General features: G+C 44.1%; 1 protein-coding gene across 2 annotated transcripts in view; it reads right to left on the bottom strand.

The window, feature by feature from the left end:
* The window catches only part of HIVEP3 (HIVEP zinc finger 3), a 128,553-nt gene that overhangs the window by 99,779 nt on the left and 1,023 nt on the right, over positions 1 to 27,751 (bottom strand). The window lies entirely within an intron of this gene.

Here is a 27,751-nt window from a genome sequence, read left to right on the forward strand (position 1 = left end):
CACCTATAGGGAGAAGCAGACATTAACAAGGCTTTAGTGTGTTCTATGGCCGCGCCATGCCCGCTTAACATACAGCCTCAGGCTTCTTCCCGCCTGCACCCTCACCCAAAATGGCGGCTTCCCGCGCTCCCTCCGACGCGCTGCTCCGGGCTTCCAGCCGCGCACCTGTCCCTTAGCCTCCGACAAGCACCACTGCGTGCACCGCCGGAGACCGGGGGAGCGCGGCTCTGACCCCCGCGTCTGCTGAGGGATAGCGCGTGGTCGCGATGCAGTAATGGCGGTACTCACTGTGTCTGTGTCTGACGGTCCCTTCGTAGGCGGCCGCAGGTACACTGAAAGTCTGGCAGACGCCTTTAGTGAGGCTCTGACAGGCTGCTTGGCAGAAAACCAAGGGCGCAGGACACCCGGACCCACGCTTTTAAAGAAGCAGGGAAGGGTTCCTCTCTGTAGATTTCTCCGTTGAAGCAGTGTAAAAAAACTGTGACCAGCTCCCGTGGCACAATTTTCTAACTGGGGGTCTGATGGGTCTTAGGGGAGGAGCCAGCCTGCCCTGAAACAAATTTAGTAGTGCCTAGCTCCCAGCATTCCCAGCTCTAAACCCCGATGTAATCTCCAGTGTCTCCTGCTGCATGAGAGAGAAATATACTGGTAGGTCAATTGGCTCCTTGCAAAATTAACCCTAGAATGTTTGTGTGTGCGTGTATATGTGGTAGGGAATATAGAGTGTAAGCTCCACTTGGGCAGGGACTGATGTGAGTGTTCAAATATTCTCTGTAAAGCGCTGCGGAGAAAGTGTGCGCTATATAATAAACTGTTAATAAATAAATAAATGGCCACAGAAGAAACCAGCACAGATAGCCAATTAGTCTGTTCTAAGTCCATGATCCCACTAATGAAGTTATTTTACCATAGGCATGACAAATATGCTGCATCACACTATTTTCTAGCATCTTAAATTACCTCTTCCCATTTAATGAAGCACATATACCTGTGTAACAATGATGCAGCAGACCCCGCAGTGGCTTGAGGGAGCCAGCGCCAGCAGGGTCAATGGGGAACACTGCTGCAGGGACACCAGACAGCAAGGAACGATATCTCCCTGCCGGCTGTCTGTCAGCATGAGGCTGCAGCTGCTGCCCACTGTTGTGCTAGGACCTCAACAGGCATCTAGGACATGGGTTCTCAAAACAGTCCTCAGGACCACACACAAGTCATGTTTTCCAGGTCACCTGGCTGATGCACAGGTGCACTCATTACTCACTGACACATTTTAAAAAGATCCACAGATGGAGCTAATTATTTCACTTGTGATTCTGTGAGGAGACCTGCAAAACATGCAGCAAGGAGCTTAATGTGTAAGGGGATTGTCAGGGGGTAGCAGAGACTTTTTTGGAAGGGGGAGCAAAATTTATAGTTAAGCCACTGCATAACCCTGTAATCCAACATCCATGTAATGGAGCACACATCTGCACTAAAATTAGCACACTTCCTTGAGCATATTTTTCTTGCAATTCATTACACAGCCACTCATGTAGCCATTGGTATGCACAAAACAGCTGCCATTTTGTCAAAGACATATCCTTATTTTTCTGCCCAGTGTTTACTCAATGGTGGGCAGATAGAATCACTCTGCTGTGTTCACTGCAGCCAGCCTTTGCTAGATTGTTACTCATCAGGGAACCAATATCACATTCACTCAAGTCTCCGCTTAATCAGGGAGCACTGGCAAATAAGACATTGGTATATTTACCAGTTACATTTAGAGAAACATTTATCTAATTATAGGTCAGTAAGACACATGGCTTAAAATATGTGCAATAAACTATGTCCAATAGTGTCCTTATTTTAATTGTGATAAGCTTGAAGACAATTCTCATACACACTTACATAGCCCTCACCCATTCCTCTTCCATTTACATTTCTGACCTCATCTCCCTTTACACTCATGTCCGTCTGCCTCGCCTACCAATTGGTTACTTCTTCCCACTCCTGCCTCCAAGACTTGTCACGTGCTACTCCCTTTCTCTGGAATTCTCTACATTTCTCCTTCAAAACTTTAAAAGGCCTCTTAAGGCCCACTTCGTCACCAAACCCAGCCAAATCTCACCCTAAACCTCTGTTCCATGCTCACTGTCTACCCCATCTGTGTCAGTTCTGACTGTCCGCCCCCCTCCCCTTTACGAGCATGGCCCTTATCCTCGTGTGCTTTTCCTACCATCTTTGATGGCACCAAATCCTGCACAATTCTGCCCCCCCCCCCCCCCCCCGCCGCCAATACTTATTTCAGTGCCGTCTGCTGATTCAGCTATGTTTATGCACCCTGCACTTGTCTTCTATTGTAAGTCACAGTCTTCTGTTATTCTTATTCAATTATGTACTCTGTAATTGGCTGCTGTGGATCCCTTGTGGCCCCATATAAATAAAGGATAACATTATTGTTAATAATATCAGTAACCCACACACACATTTGGACATGCATACAGGCATACAGCCATTACAAACAGGTAAAATTACCATCTCCCAACTGAACAATCGCATCCAGTATACCCTGTACACTGCAGATTCTGCGTCTTACTGTCTCACACGCTAAGATTGCAGCTCCTAATGAGATGGCCGCTAGCTGTCATCCTCCTGATCAGAGACACATCCAGTTTGCCTAGAAGCAGCTTGCAGCCAGTGCTAATCTCAGACAACTGACTCAGGATATTTCCATTTTTGGGAGGAAAAAAAGTAGATTCTATCAAAAGTAAAAATATAGGGAAAAAACTGTGAATATAAAAAATAATTTAGGAATACGTCACAAGTAGTTTTATATACCTCAATTTGGGCTCCTCACAAATGAATGTAAATTTCAAGCTTACAGAAATGTATATTAATGTATTAGTTGAAAACTAAAGGGGCCTACACACACGGCGATGTCGCAGAGCGATCCTCTCACGGAGGTCTACAGACTTCATACGGTTTGTGCTCTGACATGCACTCTCAAGTGTGAGACCTTATATTTATTTATTAACATTTTCTTATATAGCGCAGCATATTCTGTTGCGCTTTACAAAGGAGACAGTGATACAACAAACAGGGTATTTACAGAACGTCAAAATGTAGGAGTGCCCTGCTCGCAAACTTACAATCTATATATAGACAGGTACGTGCCTCTTCAAATCATGTCCAATCAACTGAATTTACCACAGGTGGACTGCAATTAAGCCATAGGAACATCTCAAGGATGATCAGTAGAAACAGGGTGCACCTGAGCTCAATTTGTACATGTGATTTCTAAAGGTGCCCACAGACGCATCAATTATCGAATGCGTTTTGTACTTTTTAAGCACAAATTGCATCTTATGTACAATTATTGGATGGTGTTTATGTTCCCGGGAGCCCGATATTGTATGTCTAAAAAAGTACGTGCTCCACGTACTTTTTAGACTACATCTGAAATTTAACATTACAAACATGGGTTCATCACATCGCATCGCATGCATCCAAGTGCACATCTCATAGCAAGCTGGAAGAAAAATTGTATAGAACCATTGTACAGTCAAAAATGCATAGCACAGTACAATTGTAGCGTCTGTGGGCACCTTTAGTTTTTTATTTTATAATACATTTTTAAAAATCTCCAAATAACTTTTTTATTCTGGTCATTATGTGGTATTGTGTGTGTAGCATTTTGATGGATTTTTTTTTCCATTTTTGAAATAAGGCTGCAACATAACAAAATGTGGAAAAAAGTGAAGTTTTACCATTAAGTGGTAAAACTGAATATTTACCAGCAAAAGATTATCCATACCTGTTTATCAGTGGTAGTGTCTTGTGGGTTGTGGCCCCAGGTGCAAAAATATAATTTTGGCCCCCCTCTTCCACCCCAACCCAAGTTCACAATATGCAACATGGCAGAGGGTGACAGAAAGAGGGTAACAGGGGCAGCAGTGTGCCCCTTAGCACTCAGGGACACAGATGCACTGCACCTGCTACAAATATGATAGTTCTACCTCTACTGTATATAGATATACAGTATGTATAGTATGTAAGTCACAAATATTTGTGCTCTCAACCATTTTTATGCATGATATTTTTCAGTCACATGGAAGGGGGGAAGAGGAGCGAGAACACACAAGTTGCTCCTATGGATATAGGTAGACTAATATAGGGGTCGATTCAATTCTCAGTGCTGTGAATAGTACCGGGAAGGAGCTATTCTAACCAGGACTAAGTGCCAGAAGCACTAAGCTTCAAAAGTGATGAAAAGGAGAATGATAAACCACCAGCCAATCAGCTTCTACCTGCTATGTCACAGACTGTGCTTGGAAAATGTCACGCATGAACTGATTGGCCGGCTATATCACTCTCCATTTTTTTTACTTTTGAAGCTTAGTGCCTTTGGCCCTAAAGGGGAATACACACCGAGCCCTTTTGTGCTCTTTTCTAAGCAATTTGACTAGAATGCTTAGAAAGTAAGCACAGATCTCTCCTGAATGATTACAATGTGCCATCCCACACGTCGCTCTCGCCTGCTAACTAAATCAGTTCATGCAGTCAAAATCTAGTCAAATTGCTTAGCAAGTGACTACAAATCTCTCTATAGGGGTGTACACACGGAGCAAATTTGTGCTATTTTCTAAGCAATCTAACTAGATTGCTTAGAAAGTAAGCACAGATCTCTCCGTATGTATGCTCCGAGAGATTAAATATCTCTTGCTAACTAAGTCAGTGCATGCAGTCACAATCTAGTTAGATTGCTTAGCACATGACTGCAAATCTCTCTGTGTGTACAGAATGAGAGATACTGATCGCAATCTCTCATTCTGAACAACTACCCGGCCTTTTTTTGCTTAAGCAAAATTGCTAAGAAAAATTGCTTAGCAAAATTGTTTAGCACAAATCACTGCGTGTGTATGTGCTCTGCATGGGAGATCTTGACACCAGCAATATTGCTTAGCAAAATTGCTTAGCACAGATCTCTACGTGTATGCCCCTTATGTTTACAGAATGAGAGATAATGATCGAGATCTCTCATTCTGAACCACTACCTGAAATTGCTTAGCAAAATCACTTAGCACAAATCTCTGCATGTGTATGTGCTCCCCATGGGAGATCTGGACACCAGGAAATAGCCTACCCTAAATAGCTTAGCAAAATTGCTTAGCGCACATCTCTATGTGTTTATTCCCCTTAAGTCTGAGAATCAGCTGGGGGGCGTGGCTTGACCTAGCAAGGGGAAGGAAGCAGGGTGCGGGAGCTCCGGGAAAAATCCTCTTAAATATCCTGTTTAAGGTAATTTGGGCTCCCCTGATCCATTCACCTGTGTCCCTGGAGATTTACTGCTGCAGACGAGCTCCTCTTTATCCTGGTGCGGCGTATGGTGCGGCCGTGATGGGAACTCTGGCCTGATACCGCTGGCTCTCTGGGTCCTGCAAGCTCGGGCGCCATCTTGGAAGATATATCCCATGGCGTTCTCCGCTGCGAACGGCTGCTGTACCCGCAGTATATTCGCTCCTGCATCAAGCTGCCAAGACTGGTGAGCGGGTCTCTTGGATGGGAGGGTGCCTGACAGCTAGCGACTAGTGCGCACTGTCTTCTTGCCGTTCAATAATACCCCTTTTACACCAGAATACCGGATCGGACCCGGGAAATTGAACACGGGATATTGCCAGGGCATGCCCTGCCTCAGACCCCATTTACACTGCACTTCAATCCGGGTTATTCCCGGGTAAGGCCCTTTCACACTGAAAACGGATCAGCCCTGTCTTTCCTTGCTGGTGTCATTAAAAATGGACCTTTGGGCTGTTTGAGATGAGGTCACAAGAAAGGGAAAAGGGAGGGGGTGGGTTCTGCTCCCAGCATTGCAGCAAAGATGGCAGACGGAGTAGCTGTGTTGCAGTTTGTGCTGTACTTTTCTGCAATAGAGAGTTTGAAGCAGCTTCTCACCCTGTGCTACTTGCTTCACACTTGGAGTAGGAGAGCACAATTCCTGGCTGAGAGGTCTAGATCTCGGCACCAATAATGCGCTTCTGGTCATTCACTTTGCAGAACTGCTTCCGCAGAGATTTTAATTTGTTTACAACCTGCTGTTGGGAGCGATGAATACCTCTGGATGCCAGCAATTCTGCAATATTGCGATACACCACTGCATCCCGAACGGTGCCGGTCATTTGGCGGCGAATCTCCTCATCTGCCCTGATTTGCAGGAGCTCACGTACCTCCTTGTCAGACCAGTTGGATGTATTGGACATGATGGCTCAGATCAGGCTTGGGGTCAGCCAAAGTGGAAAACACTGCACAGGCAGTGTGTCAGATCAGGCTTGGGGTCAGCCAAAGCGGTTAACAATGCACAGGCAAAGCGGTTAACACTGCACAGGCAGTGTGTGCTGCAGCAGATGAGACTGGAGTGTGCTTGTAGCGTGGTAGCGCGTTAACGCTGCTGCTGCGCTGCTACATGCGCCCTGTGCGGGTCTCCAGCTGATGACATCATCTGCCAGAGCCGCAGAAGCTCCAATCAGCTCTTTGCGCCCCTCTACCCACCAAATAACCCGGATAATGGCCGTTTACACTGCCCTGAGCCCCGGATAAGCCCCGTGTCCGACCCTGAACATTTGCCGGGTCAGATTCCCGGGGAACAGTACCCGTGTTATTTTTTTTCACCCCATTTACACCATGCCCTGCCCCGGACTGGAGCGGCAATATCCCGGGTCCAAAGTCTGGTGTAAAAGGGGTATAAGAGGCCGAATGACACCTTGGAAGCTCCGGCTCATACTTCAGTGACTGCCCTGCCAATATCCCCAACTGCCTTTCGTTATCTTGTGTATTCAGGACCTGCAGTGTCACACCAGTCTGTTACCCTACTCTGATTTGTGGTGGTGAGCTTTGGTGGTGTGCTAGCCGCCGCCATTTTGTCACTACATTTCAGCCTGGACACTATTCCTGTCTCATGATGTCTGTATCTGTACAACACATACTTCAGGCCATTACTGCATCTACTCAGCGACTCCTCCTTGCATTTGAACAAGTGGAGGCTCCATCATCTTTCTATCCTGTAACTCAGGTATATACTCCGCCTATACCGCCTCAAACGAAGGTGCCTTCTACCTCATCTGCTCTTTCTTTTACCCTGGGCACTGGAGACTTTTCTACAGTTGCAATGGATAACTCTAAGCTCGGGAATTCTACTATTGGATACCTCACATGCCTGTGTATGCACTCCTGGATGGACTGGACGATTAGTGACTTTCTATTTCAACATCTTCAGCTCCACTGTGGGGGTACCTGGGTCCACACAAGATTTGTCATCTTTTTGCTATTGCAGGGGACACAGGCTTGGCCAGACTGATAATTCTTGCTCTTCTATATACTTTATTGTTATACTGGATTTCATTTCTTATTTGCTTTAATATCCTTTGTTTTTATTTTTATTACCCTGCAAATTTCCTGCTATATCGATTCTCTGTACAATACACCAAGGTCTTCCTATATCCGTATTTTGTGGAAGGGCTGGAGGCGGCTCGGCTTACAGTTATTAGTATTCTGCCTACTCTAACCTCCTGACACTAAGCTGTTTCTGTTATTTAATTATCCTACTATACTACGTTACTCCATGTTGATACTATTTGGCTAAGGTATCGCCTGACCTTCAGATCCTCACTTTGGTGGGAGGGTCATGCTTGCCCTGGCTAAAGTTGCTGGCTTATCGCCCCAGCCAATACATGTCTAATTTTATCCTTTGATTCTAATTTGTTTAATACAGTACTATACCTAGGGAGAAGTTTTGATATATATCCTAATATTCCCCTGGGTCATATCCTTGCAGCCCCCAACACATCCTGCTCTTAATTTCATTTATATTTTGTATTCAAGAAGGGGGGGGGGGGGTAGGGGAGAAGGGGAGGGTTAGTTTATGTCTGGGTGGGGTGGTTACAGGTAGGATTCAACTTAGCTAGACTAGCTAGTAGAGTGGGGGGGGGGGGAGGGAGTCTACAATAGGTATAGGGGTAACTCGGTTATAGGGCTCCAGGTACGCCAGAGTTGGGGGTGGGTAGTACAGGGTGGGGGGTTATGTAGGAGGTTTGATTTGGGTCCTTTGGGAGGTTTTCTTTCTGTTTTTTGTTCTTCCTATTAAGGTTAGTGGGTTTATTGGGATTGGACAGCGGTGTATTTGCTGGATGTTTATCTCATGATAAGAATCAATGGTGCTTAATGTTTTGTTATGCAATATGTCCTTGTAACCGTGCCTCCTCATGCTTCTCTGTTTCCGGGGACCCGGATGGCGCCTCTGGGTACTGGATTCAGAGTGTATTTGAATTTATCCTTGGGAGTTGATATTCATCCTAAATTTGCCATTCTTATCCTGTACGTGACCACATATGGATGCTTAACTCTAATCCTGTATATATAATTCTCTGATCATTGCATACTTCCTGTACGCACCTAATGTTACACTGCTGTCTGTAGTATTATTAATGTTTGTTTTTCTTTTCATGGAAAATTTAATAAAAATTACTCAATTTTAAAAAAAAAGTCTGAGAATCAGCTGCTAAACGTCTAAGAAATTGGCTGCTAAGTCTGCAGCATTTTCCAACTTAAGTGCCTCCCATGATGCTGTTTGGCCCGCAATAAGGCACAAAACAGCATTGCCGCCCTAGTTTTGTTGGATTTCTTCTTGCACCCCAGGAGGGGTTTGAGATGAAATCCACTAGTTGGTGTAAGCAACATGCTGATTAGAATACCCCCAGGAGCTCTCTCCCAGCGCTATTCACTGCACACTGTAATTGAATTGAACCAACAGATTGATAATTCGAAAAATAATAATGTAGGAAGTGAAGTACACCATTTATTTCTGTGTTTTAGAATTACAAATCTTAAATTCATTCCAGCATTTGTTTTCTGGCTGCAAGATGGGATTTAGGCATCAGTTTTCTGATTGCCGGCATCCCAACAGCCGGAATGTTAACCACATCCCATGATAAAGTAATATACCTTTATTTGAGCCAGGTGATGCTACTTAAGTAGATTTAATGAATTTGATATTCTGGAGTCATTTGTTATAAAACAGTAGTCAGGAGAAAAGTCGGGAGGAAAAAGCAATTCTATCCAAAAATAAAAATTGTAGTACAGCTAAACCAAGTTTAGCGAAAAGCAAACACTGCAAATCATTTTAACAGCTTCATTTCAACCATCAAGTACAGTGCTAAAAGGGTGATAATTTTCAGCCACAGAACCACGACCATTCCCACTGAGTTCATGATGAAGACAAGGGCATTCTAAAGGAAAATATCCAACAGATGAAATTTGGTCAAAATTGAATCACATCCCAATACAAAAGTTCTAGAACCATCAGCAAGCTCACAAAACTTAACAGATGTAAAAATAAAATTTCGTAAAGACCAGGTCAAAGTCCAGATAGAGTCCCATTGAGATGCTTCATCCACAAATGTACTCAACCACCAATGACATGAAGCCATGTTGTAAAGAGAAATGGGACAATAAAACTCAATACTAATTTGATGTAAAATTCAGATTAACCACATAAGTAGCTAACCCCCCCCCCCCCCCCCCCAAAAAAAAAAATGCTTAGATTTAAAAAAAAAAAAATGCCATTGAATTTGTAACTTATCTATATAAATGTATTTTATTAATTTCATGAAAAAGTCAAGATGGTGTCTCTCATCATCCATGATGCTCCCAGTGTAAAAAGTACCTTCAACTCCCAGTGGCAACAGATCCCCCAAAGGGATTGGTTTTGGATTAAAGGGTTGATGGTGTCTAGACAGTCAATAGGTGAACACAACAAAATATTCGAAACATGAAAAGGTCAAAATTAGTTTTTCAGTTTTTTGGCTATCCATGGCTAAGCCATGTGGATGGTAAATAAAGAAATACAATAAAAAATCATACATCATGCAAAACTAAATTTTTTACATGATTGACCTTGTGTCTGTTGACCTTAAGGTGATGACCTATTGACGACTGTTAACCTCTGATACGGATACCTTACAACTCTGCTGACTACAGAAGACAGTGGGGCAGATGTATGATGCTGTGTTATGTGGTATCAGTGCACGTTATGCTATCTAAAAGACAACAGGCCTATATGCAGAGCAAATGTATGAACAGATAGCAGCACTGACCGTTCTGCCCCCAGCCACTATTGACTTCGACAGCTGGTGGAGAACACCCAGTGTTTTATGGGCATTGCCATGAAAACACTGGATGTTCCCCAGGCAACACAGGTGTGGCGTTCCGTGTTTGGGGCGGGCGGTTGATGTCACATGATGTTATTGCCCGCCCTGTCTTTGGCGGACTCCAACAGAAATAAAACCACCGGCGACCATCCAATGATCTATCTCCCCTTCGGCCACATGCAAGGGCATGCGTTTTCGTACATCCCCTTGCATGGTACTGATTACCTTCATGAGTAGAATAAACTGATGCACACCCAAACTGCCTTCCAATTGAACCCACCGAAAATCAGGACATAGATAAACTGAATGGTAAGTACTACACAACAACACACTTTTAATGGTATCCAGAATGTAATAGAGCAGTGATTCTCAACCTCGGTCCTCAGGACCCCCCAACAGTTCACATTTTGCAGATCTCCTGCAACGCAAAATAAACCACTAGAAATGTTCAAAAATGAGAGCATGAGTGATAAATGGGCATTTAGGCATAGGCTGTGTGATGGTATTTAAACAATGTATAGACTCCGCTGTATAATTAATTTTTTTGCATTGCAGGAGCACAGGTGCACTCGTTATTCACTGACACATTATAAAAGATCACAGGTGGAGCTAATTATTTCACCTGTGATTCTGTGCGGAGACCTGGAAAACGTGCACTGTTGGGGGGTCCTGAGGACCGAGGTTGAGAACCGACCGAGAATAGAGTAATATGTGTAATATTATATACAATGTTTGTGCATTATGGACATGGATCCAGCTAATCAAATATCAGACCATTGAGTGAGATAATTTTAAACTATATACAAAGCATGAATAATCCAAAGAGTTGATGATTCAACAATTAAATCAGTTGGCTGACACACACATACAATTTGATTTGTTTAATCAAATTAAACACTAAGGTCCAAGTATAAGACACCGTTTTTGTTGTTTTAGCCATTTACCTAAACAAATTCAACTTACAATTACTGTATATAACAAATATGTTTTTTAAACTTACCAACTTTAATTGATGGCGTTCACACCCAAACTGGATGAAGGTTTTAGGAATTACAGCTGCTCAATATGATGCCCCCTCTTTTTCAAGGGAGGGGGTATCAGAGAAAGGATGGAGGGGGGGCACTTAGCACACAATGACATTTATTTATATCACATTTTTATTATATCAAATTCTATTGAAGCCATGCAATTGCATGCGAACTCTGAGGAACAAATGTTTATGCTATGTTACCTTTTTCTAAACCTTTATCCCGTTTCTTGTAACTAGTCCACTCTTTGCTAATCTACTTTAGTGCTAATACACACACTAATCCATTAAGGACCTTACAGGGCTAGACATGACAAGACTATGCAGCTCAGATTCAATTTAAACACCACAAAGTGCAAGTTTGGTCACAGCTGAGTCCTGTGCATATTAGGTCACTGTATTCTAACTGTAGCGTATGGAAAAGAATTTGATTTACAGAGCTGATTCTAATAAAAGTAATAGGTAAAATCATGATTCTGATGCAGTGTTGGAAGTAATTCGGCATGGATAAGGTATGACCGTCAGGATTCTGATGCTCAGTATACCGATGTCGGAATCCCAAGTGCCGGTACTCCAACAGGGGGGCGTACGCAAAAAAGACCCTTGCAGGCTTGGTGGTTTGCTGCAATAGCCACAGCTTCTATTCTCCCTCTATGGGGGTCGTGGACCCCACGAGGGAGAATAGGCCCTGTCAGTTGGTACTCTGACTGTCGGGCATTTGAACAGTCAGGATTCTAATGTCTGTATACTGACTGTCAAAATCCAGACTGTCAGGCCGTCATCCCGCACCCATTTGGTGATGTATCCACCTGTATTTAGAGTTGCCAGATGCAACTGCATGTAGGTGTATGCCTGGTTTGCTACTAACCATCTTCATCAGAGCACACTTCCTCCTCCTGATGGTATCCGGACTATTTGTCTACAACAAGAAGATAGACAGCCATTAGGTCAACACCATTAGTTCGACAACTCAATAGGTCGACATTCCTTCAGGTCGACACTGCCATTAGGTCGACACTGCCATTAGGTCGACAGTGTCTAGGTCAACAGTCAAAAGGTCGACATGGTTTTTTTTCACAGTTTTTTTGAGCCGACATGTGCTGACAGGCGGTATTTCATGACCTACCATCCACTACGGCGTGGAGTCAGATTATAATAGTGTGCCGAGCGCAGCGATGCACTGTGCCTGAAGAATCGCGAGCGAAGCGAGGGGCTGCGGTTCACTGCAAACTGTGTCCATGTCGACTGTGTCGACATTTGGGTAAAAAAACAGTGAAAAAAACCATGTCGACCTTTTGACTGTCGACCTAGACACTGTCGACCTAATGGCAGTGTCGACCTAATGGCAGTGTCGACCTAATGGCATGTCGACCTAATGGCATGTCGACCTATTGAGTTTTTGAACTAATGGTGTCAACCTAATGGCTGTCTATCTTCTTGTTGTAGACAAATGGTCCCGCATCCCCTCCTGATACTAGCTGCAAAAGATACTATGGGAACTGCCATCATGGAACAGCTTCTGTTACAATCTAGTTACAATTCTTCATATGAAATTGTAGGTGCATACAGTACCTCCTAACAGGGGTGCCGATTTGTGTTTTTTTTTTTTCTGGAGGGTGCTCAGGGGTCTGTGGCCTCGTGAGGGGGCATGTCATTTGTGGAGGGGGTGTGGCCCTGCAGTGTGCTGGCCTGGGCAGTCCTGTGTCATGGTGTGCAGTGGCTAGTGCTGCAAGTTGTATACACGGCACATGGTGGTGTGCTTGCCTCCCACTGTGGGCACATATGCTGCACGGAGAGGGCGGTGTGTGTACGGGGAGAGCACACATTGGGCAGCACGCATGCTGCACTGCCTGTTGGTTGTTGCTCGCTGGGCGGCAGGTTCAGTGGTGTGGGTGCAGCGGACACGAATCAGCAGGTGGATGTGGCCTTGCAGTGGGACTTGCAGGGCAAGTGGGTGCTCATAGTTTTCTGTGGGTGCTCTGGCCCTTGAGCACCCACAGAATCGGCGCCTATGCCTCCTAACTGTTCCAATTACAGCAGGACAGTCCCACTATGCAGAGCAGCCGGTGGTTGCTGCAGAAATGCTGTGCATGTGACATCTGTTCAGTGCAGGGAGGAAGCGAGTGTGAAGTGAGGGAGCCAGGGGCTGGCCAACTACTAGGAGATCTCTAGACATGCCTCCAAAGTGATGTAAACAGGGGTTGCAGCACTAGAGCACGCCGCCTCCAATCAAAGCCATGCCTACCTCTTGTGTAGCCCTGCCCCCTTTTCAGATCACCGCTCCCTCGTCCTGGCAGGTCAATTTCTAGTTTATAAACATTGGGAGGTATGGCAGGTGTGACTATATCAGTTCTAGGCCCCATCATTTCTGATGGCAGCCCTGGTGAGCCAGGTGTCCCCAAGTGTGTATAGCATGGGAAGCCGGCCCATGAACACTGTATACACCATGCACCACAGGAACACTAAACGCACGGCTGTGGATCATAGTATTGAACCGACTTAGGTTGACAATCATTGGGTCGACACCATTGGGTCAACAGGCAACTAAGTCGACAGGGTTCTAGGTCGACAGGTGTCTAGGCTGACATGGGACAAGGTCAACATGGGTTCAGGTCGACAAATGCGTTAGTCGACATGGGTTAGGTTGCGAGGTCGACATAGGTTTTTTCTCTGTTTTTTACCTGAATGTCGACACAGTCGACATGGGCACAGTTGGAAGTCAACCGCAGCCCTTCGCATCGCTCACGATGCTTCGGGCACCGTGCCTCGCTGCACTTGACACACTATTTTATTCTCCCACCAGGCCCTAGTGGATGGTAGGGCATGAAATACCGCCTGTCGGCACATGTCGGCTCAAAGAAACTGTGAAAAAACCCATGTCGACCTCACGACCTAACCCATGTCAAGCTAACGCATTTGTCAAACTTGTCCCAGGTCGATCTTGTCCCATGTCGACCTACTTCCATGTTGACCTTGTTGCCTTTCGACCCAATGGTGTTGACCTAATGACTGTCGACATAAGTTGGGTCGACAATACGACCGTATCCCATATGCACCACAAGAACACTAGGCACCATAGGAACACTGTACACACCACAGGAACACTATATGCACCACAGGAGCACTGTACATACCACACAAACCCCATATGCACTATATAAACACTGTCAACACTGCAATAACACTTTTCACATCACAGGGATACACAACAGGAGCACTGTGTGCATCCAGTATTATCATTAGGGTGAGGGCTGCATGTTATCACCTGCTATGGGGTGACATCAAGCCTACACAGCCTACACAGTCATTTCTCTTGGACCCCCAGATTGATAAGGATGGAGGTTACGCCGTGAAGCCACACCCTTCCATAGACACACTTCTTAACTTTCCAGATTTTCTGTGGAAATTCCCAATTTTTTGGGACTATCCTATGTCCCACCCAGGGCTTGCAGTGTCCCACAGTTAGGGAAGGGGGGCAGATGGGAGTCCCCCCTGCTACCCACTGTCTGCTTAGCAAAGGAGCGGGGAACAGATGCTGTGCGCATGAAGAGGGGCTGAGGGCATTGTCAGAAACTCACATAGTGCTGGCCTTGCTCCCACCAGCACCAATAATAAGGGACGTGGCCTTGCCACACTCCTAATCCTGGGCACGCACCTTTGCACTTGCAGGGGTCCCGCCACAGGACAGGTTTGGACATTTTGGATAAAAAGAAAATGCTTGAGCCACAAGGTGCACACAGGTCAGTGGCTGCCATTCTATAGGTGAGTGCCAATGAGGTAATCCCCTATACCTCTGAATAGACAATAAGAAAAATAGAATATGGCTCTGACTATAGTGGGATGCCTCTGTATGTTACAGAAAGTGCAAGTGTACAAAAAACAAAGGGTGACATTTAATAGAATGCAAGTTTTTCGCAATTTTTAAATTCGCACCATATCACCACACATCGCACTTTTTTTTCGCAGTTTTCCCTTGTAATCCGCATATTTAATGAAATGTGAATTAGCAGGGAAAAATTGCGATATGGTGCGATTTGTGGAGATTTTAAGGCATTTCAAAACTTGCGATTTTTGGTAAAAAAAAAAATGTAAAAAAAAATGGTGTGAGGTCCCCCCTCCTGAGCATAACCAGCCCCGGGCTCAAAGAGCCGGTCCTGGTTTCATAAAATCATGGGGCAAAACAAATAGAGTTCCCCTGGATTTTTTAAAACCAGCACCAGGCTCAAGGGCCGGTCCTGGTTCCCAAAATACGGGGGACAAAATGACTAGGGGTCCCCCATATTTCAAGAACCAGCACCGGGCCCAACCAGCCAGCAGGGTAATGCCACAGCCGGGGGGGGAGACTTTTTATACAAATTCCCCCGGCCAAAGCATTCATCCCCCTGACCGGTCATCATGGGCAGGGGTCCTGGGGGAGTGGGGTCCCCCCCATCCAGAACTTACCTGCCCATGCTGAAGCCCGGGGCTGTCCTCGATGCCCGTGGGCATCGAGCTGATTTTGTGTAAAAAAATAGATGAAAAACTATTATCTTATACCGTGGAACTAGGAGTCCCAGCAAGCCTCCCCCGCATGTTGGGACTTGGAGAACCACAAGTCCCAGCATGCGGGGCATTAAAGGGCCTGCCGGCACTTGTAGTTCCACAGTAAAAGAAATAGTTAAATAAACACACTGACACCCATTACAAATAATACATACAAAGCCCACACATACTGATACTTGCCTATCTTGAGCCCGTAGGTTGGTCCCTGGGTCCGGGGTCTGGTGCTCTGAGGTCTGGGGCTCCAGGGCTGAAGAGTCCGGGGTCCAGGATCCGAAGAAATCCATAGGGGGACCTGTGGAAAAAATCCTACTCACCAAGTTCCTCTGGAGAAGATCTGTCATCTTGATCCGACGTAGTCCAGGTCTTCTTCCCCGCGTGAAGTCTTCTGCATCTACTCCCGCTGGTACCCGTGTGACGAACTATACGGAGAGAGGCTGATGTTCCATCTTCAACGTCTCTCCTCCGAATGATTCTATTGGCCGCCTAGCGGCCAATCAGGAGCCGAGTTTGTTGGCCAATAGAATCATTGCTAATCTGCTAATGCTGTTGCCACCTGGAAATGGATTTGACACATCAATTAAGTCATCCTAAATCTCAGCTTCTGTACATACATGCAGCTGCAGATCCTTCCATAATCAATCATGTGTGTAACTCTATGGTCATGCAGAATGACGAGTCGCCCCAGCTGCAGAAGCCGCCACGGGAAGGTCCCGTGCAGCAGGATCACATGCCATATATTGCATGCGGTCCTTTTGCATGGTATATATATTGCATACAATCCCACTAAATCTGTGGTCTGCTTTATATACTAACTACCAGTATTGGAGACTACTTTGTATATGAACCCTATGCTGGGAGTCAGTTTTGTAAATTAGCTGCTAAGATTATGTTATGTTTCCAATACTAGCCATAGGAATTGCTTTGTACACTACCAAGATAGGAGCCTGTTTTGTTGTATGCCAACCATGTCAGGCTGCTTTGTACCCTAGACACCTAATAAAAGGATATACAGTAGACACTCACATATTAAAACTGTGCTTATATTTATATGTGGGGCAGCCGATGGGAAAAGACTACCCCTACAACAGAGGGGTTTGGAGGCCAGAAGCAGCTTGACAGTCTGGAGTTCCCTCTCTCCAGTGCTCACCCACCCCCAGAGGCGGAACTACAATTGGTGCAGGGCTCCTGAGGACTAAAGGCCCCCATACATTAGGCCGACTTGTCCTAGGGACAAGTCGGACTAAATTCTCCTGCGAGACGCCCGGCAGCTCCCCGGGAAGCTCACATACAATGTGGCACTTGATGTGCCATTTTTTACATGTGATATCCACATGTAGAATCACTCAACAGCAGAGAGCAGACTGAGAGCGCAATATGTAGCCGACTTTAGCAACATCACATAATATGTATCAGTTATTTCTAACAATGTTTCTTAACATCTATTAAGTTCAAATCATTCAATTATAAACAATTCACAACATTTACCAGTTATAACTACCCGCAATTAGCGATTGTCTACCCGTAAGACAGATATATGTTTTAACAGGTGCAAATAGGTTCTCTCCTTAAACATGCGATCAAACATAATGTTTACCATATAATTGATACCTGCTTACAGGTCAATTAAACCAATATTTAACCCTTCAATACTACATTTAGTAAAGATAAAATGCAATGCATAACTACCATATTTTTAACTAAACTAGAGACAACACAAAACATTTCCTAATTACTGACAAGAAACCTCTTCCCGATCACAGCTGTAATAAGTAATGCTATTACTATCAATCAGCCATTCCGACGTGCACTCGCACTGTTTTGAATCAGCCAATTAAAAGCCTATATAAACCTGACTGTGACCACCATGGTCACGGACACTGAGGAAGCTCCACCCCCAGCGAAACGGCCGTCTGATCCAGCCGTATTAGCGGCTCTCCCCTACTCCCCGCCGCACTTGCGGCTGCAGCAGATCCGGATCTATTTCTACAGAAGACCCTGCAGGATCTGTTTGGTAAGCGGCGGTAATCGCTACCTTATCTTCACTACTGCTGTAATATTACACACTATATATTGCTAACAGCAGCCTCTCCCTCCCTTTTTTTTTTTTTTTTTCCTGCCCGTCAGGCTGGACATTTCATTTTCTAATCTAACATACTCTTTCACGCTGACAGGAAGCAGGTGCCGCTCATCGGCTATCAATGCTTTACCTTATAGCACATAGCAGAAAGCAGCACACCTGCTCCCGCAAGTAAGACGTTTTGATTTACTATACCCCACTTACACTACCCTCACCTTTAGGGGTACTCTCATCTCCCAATCAGTATTGATAACATTTAACCCTGCACTGTATTGAATACATCAAGGTACTTGTACTACTAACTGGAGAAAGCAGATGCCCCATTTTCTGATTTCTGACACTCTGTTCATACAGTCATAAAATTGCCGAACGCTCACTGACTCTCAATATACCAGGACGGTTGAGAGACTCAGCAGCAGCCTCCGCAATCTTTTCAACTGTGAGTGTCACTTTTTCTTTCATACCAATCTATATCTGACACCCTCTGTCGTAGCGATTACCCTCGCAAAACAGTATCCAGGCACGGCTCTGCATATTTTTGAATAGCAGCATTTACAAAAAAATTGATAGATCAATTATACATATTTACGAAGCAATACTGCATATGCGATATATATGCAAACATCCGGACTGCACCAGCGCAGAACAATTTCTGCCTGGTCATTATCTTTGTCTAATATTTCGCTACTTGTTACTTCCTTACCACGAAGATAGACACAGTGTACCTTGACTCAGACATAGGCTGATATACAAAAATAAGCTGTACTGTCTGATCACTGTGTAATTTGCTATCAGATAAACAAATGTGGTCCTTTTAAACAGTTGATCACAAATTTATTCTATAAAGTGTGAATACCATTCAACTGTCATTTTTATGTTTCATGTTGTTTGTCTGTGTGTCGGTCTGACCAAAATATTTTAATGAAATTATTAAAAGCTAAATTTTATTTTTCACGAAATATCTAGACACTAATTAAAAGAGTGCCCCCAAACAAAAGAGAGTACTTTTTCTTCTTCAATCTTCGGTACATGATCTTTACTCTCAGGGGAGCACCGCCACGTCACCACACACCAGACAATTGGTTGTTTGACTGTAAAACACTGTGGTAATTACTTATTCCTATAACTATACTTTAGACTAATCTGCACAATCTTCCAGTGTCGCTTGTGCTCAGGTTCTATCCCTTCCCCCATTCCCCAAAACCCCCCCTTCCCCACTTGTATGTGATAAATCGCATAAGATTTATGACATATAAAGTAAACCAGGGAGCTGTCGGGCGGTGAGGAGCAGGGGGGGGCGGGCACCGGTGGTGCCGGTGAGCAGCGGCGGCAGTGGGGGCTGGCAGCAGCATCTCTGGGTGCCGCGGGGGATGCCGGTGACAGTGGGGCGGGCGGCGGTGATAATCACCGTGCTCTCACTGTGCAGCTTGCTGGCAGCAGCGTCTCTTCTTGCAGCGGGGGATGCCAGTGACAGTGGGGCCGGGCAGCGGTGATAATCCTCATGCTGTCACTCAGCGGCGGCTATTACATCTTTAAAATAACATGTCACATGACTATCCGCCTTCTGATTGGCTGAGATAGCACACTCTCAGCCAATCAGCGGCCGCGTGATTTACGTGCCGAAATCGCATGGAATCGGCCCAAAATCGCATAGTGTATGGGGCTCACTGCTGCACCCACTGTTTTTCCCCGTCACACTCTGCCTTCCCCTGCCACTTCCTGTCACCTACTGCTATGTTGCATACTGTATTGTGAACTTGAGTGGGGTGGAGGAGGGAGGCCCAAAACCCACAAGCTTTGCCACTGCCCACCCCCCTTTGTGCTGAGCGATCTTACACTACCAAACAAATAGGACATCAGCATTATTAACTTAGTTAAGGCTGTGATATTTGGCTATACAGGCAGTGTAAAACTTATGCATTAGACTGCACCTGTAAGTGCTGTATACGACGGTTAACCATTTCAGAACATGTGAAATAGAGAAACAGCTTACTTACTTCCACTCTATGGGAGTTCAACAAAGGGCCCCAACGTGCAATCATGGGACCTACACACGTAGTGATATACAGGCATTTTCTGAGCAATTATACTTCATATAAAACGACATTGCTCAGCAAATGGCCCTACATCACTGTGTGTGTGTAGGGGTCGTGCATCGCAATCTCCCGGAGATGAATACCCTGCATGCTGGTTATTAGTCAGTTGGGACCAGTGTTCTCACCGGAGAACACTGGCCCTGACAGATCGCTCAGCACACACAGCTGTGCAGCACTGTGTGCTGAGCGATCTATGTGCCCTGAGCAATCTAACATCACTCAGAATGCTCGTTTACACACATCGCTATATGTGTAGGCCCCATAAAGTTACTGCAGCACACAGAGACTAAATTAAAAAGTGTGTTTTAACTGCAACATTATACTTTACAGAAATTCTTACTTCTGTAATGTGAATTTAGTATATGATAGTGTGTAATTAAAGTGCATAGACAAGGTTTATGCTGTACATGCAGAGATGTTTATGCAAGTAAGGTAACAAAACATACAATGGTTACTGTAAATAACACAGTTATGTGTTAATGTTACATTAAATTCTGTGCGCTGAACTTCTGCTAAATGTTTCTGTGTGTCATGAGATGTAAATGATCATTGGGGATGTAGTTGGCATCCTAACGGATGGGATGCCAGCAACCATGAAACCGGCACTGGAATCCTGATGACACCTGTCACAATCTTGACGCCAGAATCTCAACAGCCAGAATCCCGAATTCAGGTATGCCAAGGGCTGCAGGAGGGGCTACGGGTTGACTAGCCCTGATGCCTACTGTGATAACCATACGTGCATGCGGGGGGAAGCAGAGCAGAGCCAAACTACTGGCTTGCCCTGGGTGATGAAAAGACTAATTTCAGCCCTGTTCTAACTGCCAGCATGTGTACCCAACCTGAGCACTGTACAGACAGGAATTATTGAGTTTAGGTTTTAGACTGCCCATACTGATATTGTGCCTTTCTAATAAAATTATTGTAAATTTTCCTTCAAATTTAGCAAATTGGAGATTTATCAAACGCAAATCCGACATGAAATCACAAAAGAAATAAAAAGCAGACTTTATACAGCAACAGACCATTTCAAAAGAAAGTAATAAAAGTCCCAGAATTACTAATCACTGGGTTTTAGAACATTGCATAAATTTCATAACTGAATAGTATAAATAGGTCATATACAAAAATCAGCAAGCAGCCGCAGACCTCTTTGCCTGGGCTGGTATGGGAAAATAGCAGGAATCCCACACTGCTTATTCCCCCTATTTCCCCATACCAGCCTAGGGATGGCCATCGACCATCGATGATTCAATTCGGTTTATGGCCAATGTGGAATAGTTTTCCATCAATGGGGGAGAACTAGATGGTTTCCCTCCATCGATGAAAAGCATAAACAAATAGTTTTGCTTTTCTTTTTCACCAAGGGGCCGGGACACGGAGCATAGCCCCGCTCCGACACTCATGAAGCCCCGCCCCATGTTTTCAAAGGCCCACAGGCCAATCAGTCAAAGAAAATGGACAACCATCGAAAGAAAAAAACATCTATAGTAATCCATTTCATAGTATGACACTATTGATGGCCAGTTGTACTACTGCCATCAATGGCAAAGGCAATGATGGCCATCCCTATACCAGCCCAGGATGAGAGTACCGGGGCTGCTTTCTGATTTGGAGGTGCCATGCATTGTTTAAACCACTTATTGTTTTACATATATTCTGTTTTTAATTCCAACACAGTAATGGCAAATGTATACTTCTATTTCCCAGTTGAGACTATCGTGAAGGGGCAATCAGAGAAAACATATGAAGGTATTGTTCACATTAAAGTTCAATGCTTAGTAAATCCTGCACTTATACAAAAATGCAGATGTGATGTTAAACTATTTGGTTTAGAAGTCAAACACATTTTTTAGTAAATGTAGTGCATACAAAAGAAACCAAGCACTATAATACCATATGAGTTACAGCTTATAACCACAAAAGCACTTTGAGTGTTTGGAGTTATAACTAGGTTGATGGTAAGCTGTATCATCTATATATAATGTATGTCTAGTGTCTGTGAGTCTCCAAAACCCTGCTATCTGCTGGCAGAGACTAAAACTACATCTGTTTCTCACACATGCACAAACACAGAAGGTAGCAGACTAGCTTACGAAGCTTTTGCTTTGAGTGGGCTTACTAGTAATACATAGATATCTAACAAGAGAAACCCTTAAATGTACAAAACATGTAAAGCAATTAAATGAAAAGGAAGTAATTAGGGAAAGTAAGGTGATGATAATGGAGCAGAACAGTAGAGAATATAGTGTTTGTACATGGGAGGGGGAAAATAATCAAACAGGCATCTATAGGCAATGAGCGGCAGATAAGATATAGATATATATATTACATACATACATACATACATACATACATACATACATACATACATACATACACATAATACACAATAAAGCACTGGAAGCTTCACTCAAACTGGAAATGTGTTAGAAACACAAAGGACGTCTCTACATGATACAAGTGCTGAATACAGGAAATCAGAGTCACAAAAACGATCAATCGATTAATTTTTGCCTTGTGACTTGCATCTATTTTCTGTAAGAAGTAAGCCTATTTAATTTAGCCCCAACAAAATAAAAAAAACATTTACTTTGCTTAATACAAAGAACAACAAGAACGGCACCTCATTTCAAATTGTTTGGTTTTCTTCTTTGTTTACATAACTAAATAAAATGAAGCGCCATAAATGGTATTTATTCCATTACTAGTTCCTCCATTGCCTCATTTACCTCACTCATTTGTTCATTGGGGGATCATTGCAAAGCATTTATCTCTCTTTCTAGCAGGCAAATAACGTTTGGGGGATGCCACATGAGGACCATTTGGAGTAACTCGAGAGGCGAGAGAACCATACACCAGACCACTTTTGAGGGAAATACTGTTTTTTGTGGACATCAGAAGAGGACATCGTCTCCCAGAGGTCAAAAAGATAATTACAAATTATTATAACAACTCTCCTTCACCTATCAGGTCTGGTTCAGACTTGTACGTTAATCCGATGGTTATTGTACAAATGCAATAGAAAGGACACTGCGTATGTGCAGAACGGGTCATCGATGGTGGTATATTATGCAATAGATGACCATCGATGGTTTTACCTATAGATGGTCATCCATTTTCTTTGATTAATTGACCTGTAGGCCAATCAGAACATGGCGGCAGAGCTTCACGGGTGCCAGGGGCAGCGATTTACTGTGCTCCGGCCCCCGTGTGTGTGTGTGTGGGGGGGGGTGACTATTTGGTTATACTTGCCATCAATGGAGGGAAACCATCTGGTTCTCCACCATCGATGGCAAAACTATTCTACATCGTCCATAAACTATCAATGATTTAGAATCATCGATGGTTGATGGCCGTCCCTAGGCTGAGGGTGTTTGGGAATTAGGAAGGGGTGGCAACTTGGTCTGTTCCTCAAAACAGAGGCGAGTTACTTCCATCTTGTAGGAGCGCTGAAGTCAGTGTCTGGCAATGCAGATTTACTTACCTCTGCTGCGGTCCCGAGACTAACCAATTGTCAAGCAAAGTGATGTTATAGTGCATCGTAAGACACAACCGCAGCACATGGAAACAGGCAGTAGGCCTGTTATATATACTAGACACCTGTTGTGGCATTAGCATATTAGCTCTACAGCTCTAAATCATGCCCATCGTTAATAGAGTGGTTTTCAACTTTTTCAATTTTGCGGTACTAAAAAGGTTACTGCTCTTGCATTTTTTAAGATTTTTTTTTTCACTAAGGGTCCTATATATCAAGTGTATTTTTTTTTAAATTGTTTCTGTTATTTATTATTTATTAATAGTTTATTATATAGTGCACACATATTCCGCAGTGCTTTACAGAGAATATTTGAACATTCACATCAGTCCCTGCCCCAGTGGAGCTTACAATCTATGGGGCAGATGTATGATCCGTCGTTATGGGGGAGAAGGGGTATCAGCGCACGTTATGTGCACTGATACCGCTTCTCCCCCATGTATGATGGAGCTAGCGTGCGGTAATGGACAGGGGCGCTATGCTCCCCTGTCCATATCGGCGCTGCTATCAAAATGATAGCAGGCCGAATGTATGAACGGTCAGCATCGCTGACCGTTCCGCACGAAGCCGGGTTTGGCTTCGCCAGCATCAGGCTCGCGAAGCCCTATCTAAACAGCAGGGACAGCGCTGTCCCTTCTGTTAGGTCTGGGCTGCGCTGGGGATCTCGCGTAACAGCGAGATCCCGCGCATGCCCAGTGCGGCCGGCCGGGGTACAGGAGATAGCGCATCAGTATTAACTGATGTGCTATCTTCAGAAAGGGACATCGCCGAAGGGGGGAGTTAACGCTCCCCCGCTTCGGCAGACAAGATGTTAATACATCTTGTCGATGTCCCTTCCTGCTTCGCCTCGCTATTGAGGCGAAGCAGGAAGTATCATAGCGGCGCGATAAGCGCTGCTATGATACATCTGCCCCTATATTCCCTACCACATGCACACACAGACATTCTAGGGTTAATTTTGTTGGAAGCCAATTAGCCTACCAGTATAATTTTGGATTGTGGGAGTAAATCCACGCAAGCACAGAAAGAATATATGAACTAACATTTAGGGCATGGTGGGTTTTGAATCCATGACCTCAGCGCTGTGAGGCAGTAATGTTAACCATTACTCCATCCGTGATGCTATGTACAAATAGCCTAATGCAGAAGATTTCACAGAAATATTCTCCAGACAGCTAATTAGTGCTACAGACCACAGTGTCCATTATTATCAATGGGGAATATGTTCTGTCCACTATGTACCAAACTCTAACATTTTTCCAGTATGTAGGTGTGCGCCAATGGTGCCACCATATGTATGTCACCAATAGTTCCCCACCCCCGTTGTCACACCCCCTCCTGTCGCTCCCTCCTCCCCCCCCCCCCCACCTCTTTGCTCCAGCGATTACACAGGAAAGTTCGGGGCTGCTCAGGAGCGCTTGGGAGTTTGAGTCCTCCTGAGCCACCCAGAACATTTCCTAGTCACTACTGTGAATGGCAGTAGTGGCAGCAGCAGGGAAACCCCAGAAAAATCTACCACTCGAGGGGTTAAGTTCACCCTACCTGTGATTCTTTTCTTTAAAAAAAATTTCAGACTTATTCAAACTTAAAATCCACGTGGAAGCAAAGCAAGCCATGTGAGGAGATGCGGTTTTCTACATTGCCTAAATTGCCTGATACATGTAGTGTAGGTAAACCAAATCTTTAACCAACTATAACAGAAAGCTTAATATATGTTGGCTTGATGTGCTTTGTTAGTATGATGCACCATAAATGGTTATTAATTATCATAGACCTGAGGGCCTGATTCAGACCTGATTGCACTACCATGAATACGCAAAGCCGTGCTTGCGTATGGTTCACAGTATGCATGCGCAAGGGCCATCTACAATGAACTCATGCAACTAGTTCTGTTCACTGGCCGTTCGCAAGTTGATTGCAAGGAGTGGGCATGAAAACCATCTTTTTTTGGGAGTGGCAAGAAAAACGATGGGTGTGTCGGGAAAAACGCTGGGAGTGACAGGGAAAACGCAGGGGTGCCAAAGCCTGTTATGGTAGGGTTTGTGACATCAGTAGCATGGTGTATATGCCTGTATTCTTTGTATCTGCCGAGTAAGTCCGCAGTTGCAATGACTTGTGACCAGGTTAAAAATTAGTCAAGGTGAACCTGTTGCAATGGGTTTTGGACATTTTACGAATGTACAGCCATACACATGCATTTGCACAACGTACACATTCATTTGATTGTAAGCTTGCAAGCAGGCCCCTCAGACATTTTGACTGTAAATACCAAAATTGTTGTATCACTGTCTCCTCTTGTAAAGCGCAACATAATATGCTGCGCTATACATAAGAAACTGTTAATAAATAAATAATACATTTGCAAGGCAGGTTTTCACTGGCATGGGCCGGATGCTAACCTTACTGTGAATTTGTGCCTGTGCGATCATATCTGAATCAGGCCATGAGTTCCACCATCTGTAATGGTTAAATGGAATTCGTGCAACCTTCACCTTGGCCCTGCACAGTCATTCTAACAGATATGCATTATAGTTTGCAGGGAGATGCCAAAAATCCTACCACAGGCCCTGGCTCTGCCTAACAGGAAAGGGGAGAGGAATTATATGGCATAGGGAAGTGGGTTCCAGCACTTCTCCAGGACCACTTTAAGCCCTGATTGTGGTTATTCGTTCAATATGAATACGCTTGACCTGCCTGCCCTTGCAAAATTCATTGACAGCCCTCAGGATGTTTTTCTCATCAACAGCAAGGCTCTGACTAAAGGTGCCCATAGACGTTGCGATTATAGCATGCGTTTTGAACTTTTAAAGTTCAAAACTCATCGCATGTGCTTATAATCGCACCGTGTTCCTGCGGGGATGCGATGCGCAGGTACAATATTGTATAGCACAAAAAGTATGTGCAGGCAGTACTTTTTGTGCATCGCATCGCATCACATTTGTAGTACATGCGATGCGATGCGATGTCCATTAGGTGACTATAAACGTAAAAAAAAAAAAAAAAAAGGCTAAAATCGCAAGTGCCAAAATCACACAGCAACAATAAAGTGCAAAACGCACAGCACACTAAAATCGAAACGGGTATGAGCACCTTAAGAAGTTACTCTCTCCTTATGTTTTAGAAGACATTCTAAAAAAAAATTATCAAATAAATGTTAAACCAGTACCAAACTTGTTTGTTTAAAAAAAAAAACTATATACTGTAAGTATATGGTATGAAGCCTTAAGAATAACATTTTTAATTATTAAGAAAAATATAGGATGTTCAACCTGCCACTCAAGATGTTCACTATACTCAAGGTATAGAAATAGCTGAAATCGCATTTAGGCTAAATTATAGAAAAAATGCTTTGGCTTGTTTCATCACTAACCATAGTTGCCTACTCTCCTGGAATGTCTGGTACACCCACAGATTTTGGTGAGTTTTCCTGCATGTCTGGTAGAGTAGACCAGCCTGACGGTAATAAGTGAAGTGGGGCTAAAAGCGGTTTGGGTCATTGTAGTAGCGTCTGCATACAAATGGAATAGCACCACAGGAGCATTCCACAATGAGCTACTCCTGGGATCTATCTGAGGGGATCATAAAACAGTCAGCATGTATACCATTAGTGCATCAGAAATAAGGCATGTCTCATTCTATCATTTTAAATGCATTGCTAAAATGGTGCAAGCCATTGTTGGGAACAGTACATTAATTGGGTATTTATCAAAGCTTGGAGAGATATAACGTACCAACCATTCAGCTCCTGTGAGTTTTCAAACACATCGGTTAAATGCAAGGTTGAAGCTGATTGGCTAGAACTTTATTTCTCACAATTGTATCGCTCTCCAAGCCCAAACATCTGCGCTGGAGGGGTTTCAATATAGACCTGAAAATATTTTGTTGGAAGGACAACCTAAATTACACAATGGTTATTTGTACTGTTACAGCAAAGAAAGACTAGAAAGACAAGAGTGTAAAATAGCCCGACAAACCCATCTCCACAGGCACCTGACCAACACAATAATTCTATTCAACTATTCTTTGTCCTTTGGATTACAGTCCAGAACACTAAGCTGACAGTTAAAAGAAAGCTTCTTAGCTAGCGTGTTATGCTTGTGATAGAGATGTATAAAATTCATATAGTACTTGCAGTACCCGTGGAATTATTTTACAGGTGTTTGTTTATATAGTGAAATGATCAATATTTTAATGGAATAACCAAGAGGCTACAGGTATTTGTAGATTGACAGGAAATACTTGGTAATGTTTGCAATGCAGCTGTGATTAGATTACAGAGCATGCATTGGTTAC

Source organism: Crinia signifera, chromosome 2 (genome assembly GCF_055691185.1).
Source record: "Crinia signifera chromosome 2, ASM5569118v1, whole genome shotgun sequence".
Taxonomy (NCBI): Eukaryota; Metazoa; Chordata; class Amphibia; order Anura; family Myobatrachidae; genus Crinia; species Crinia signifera.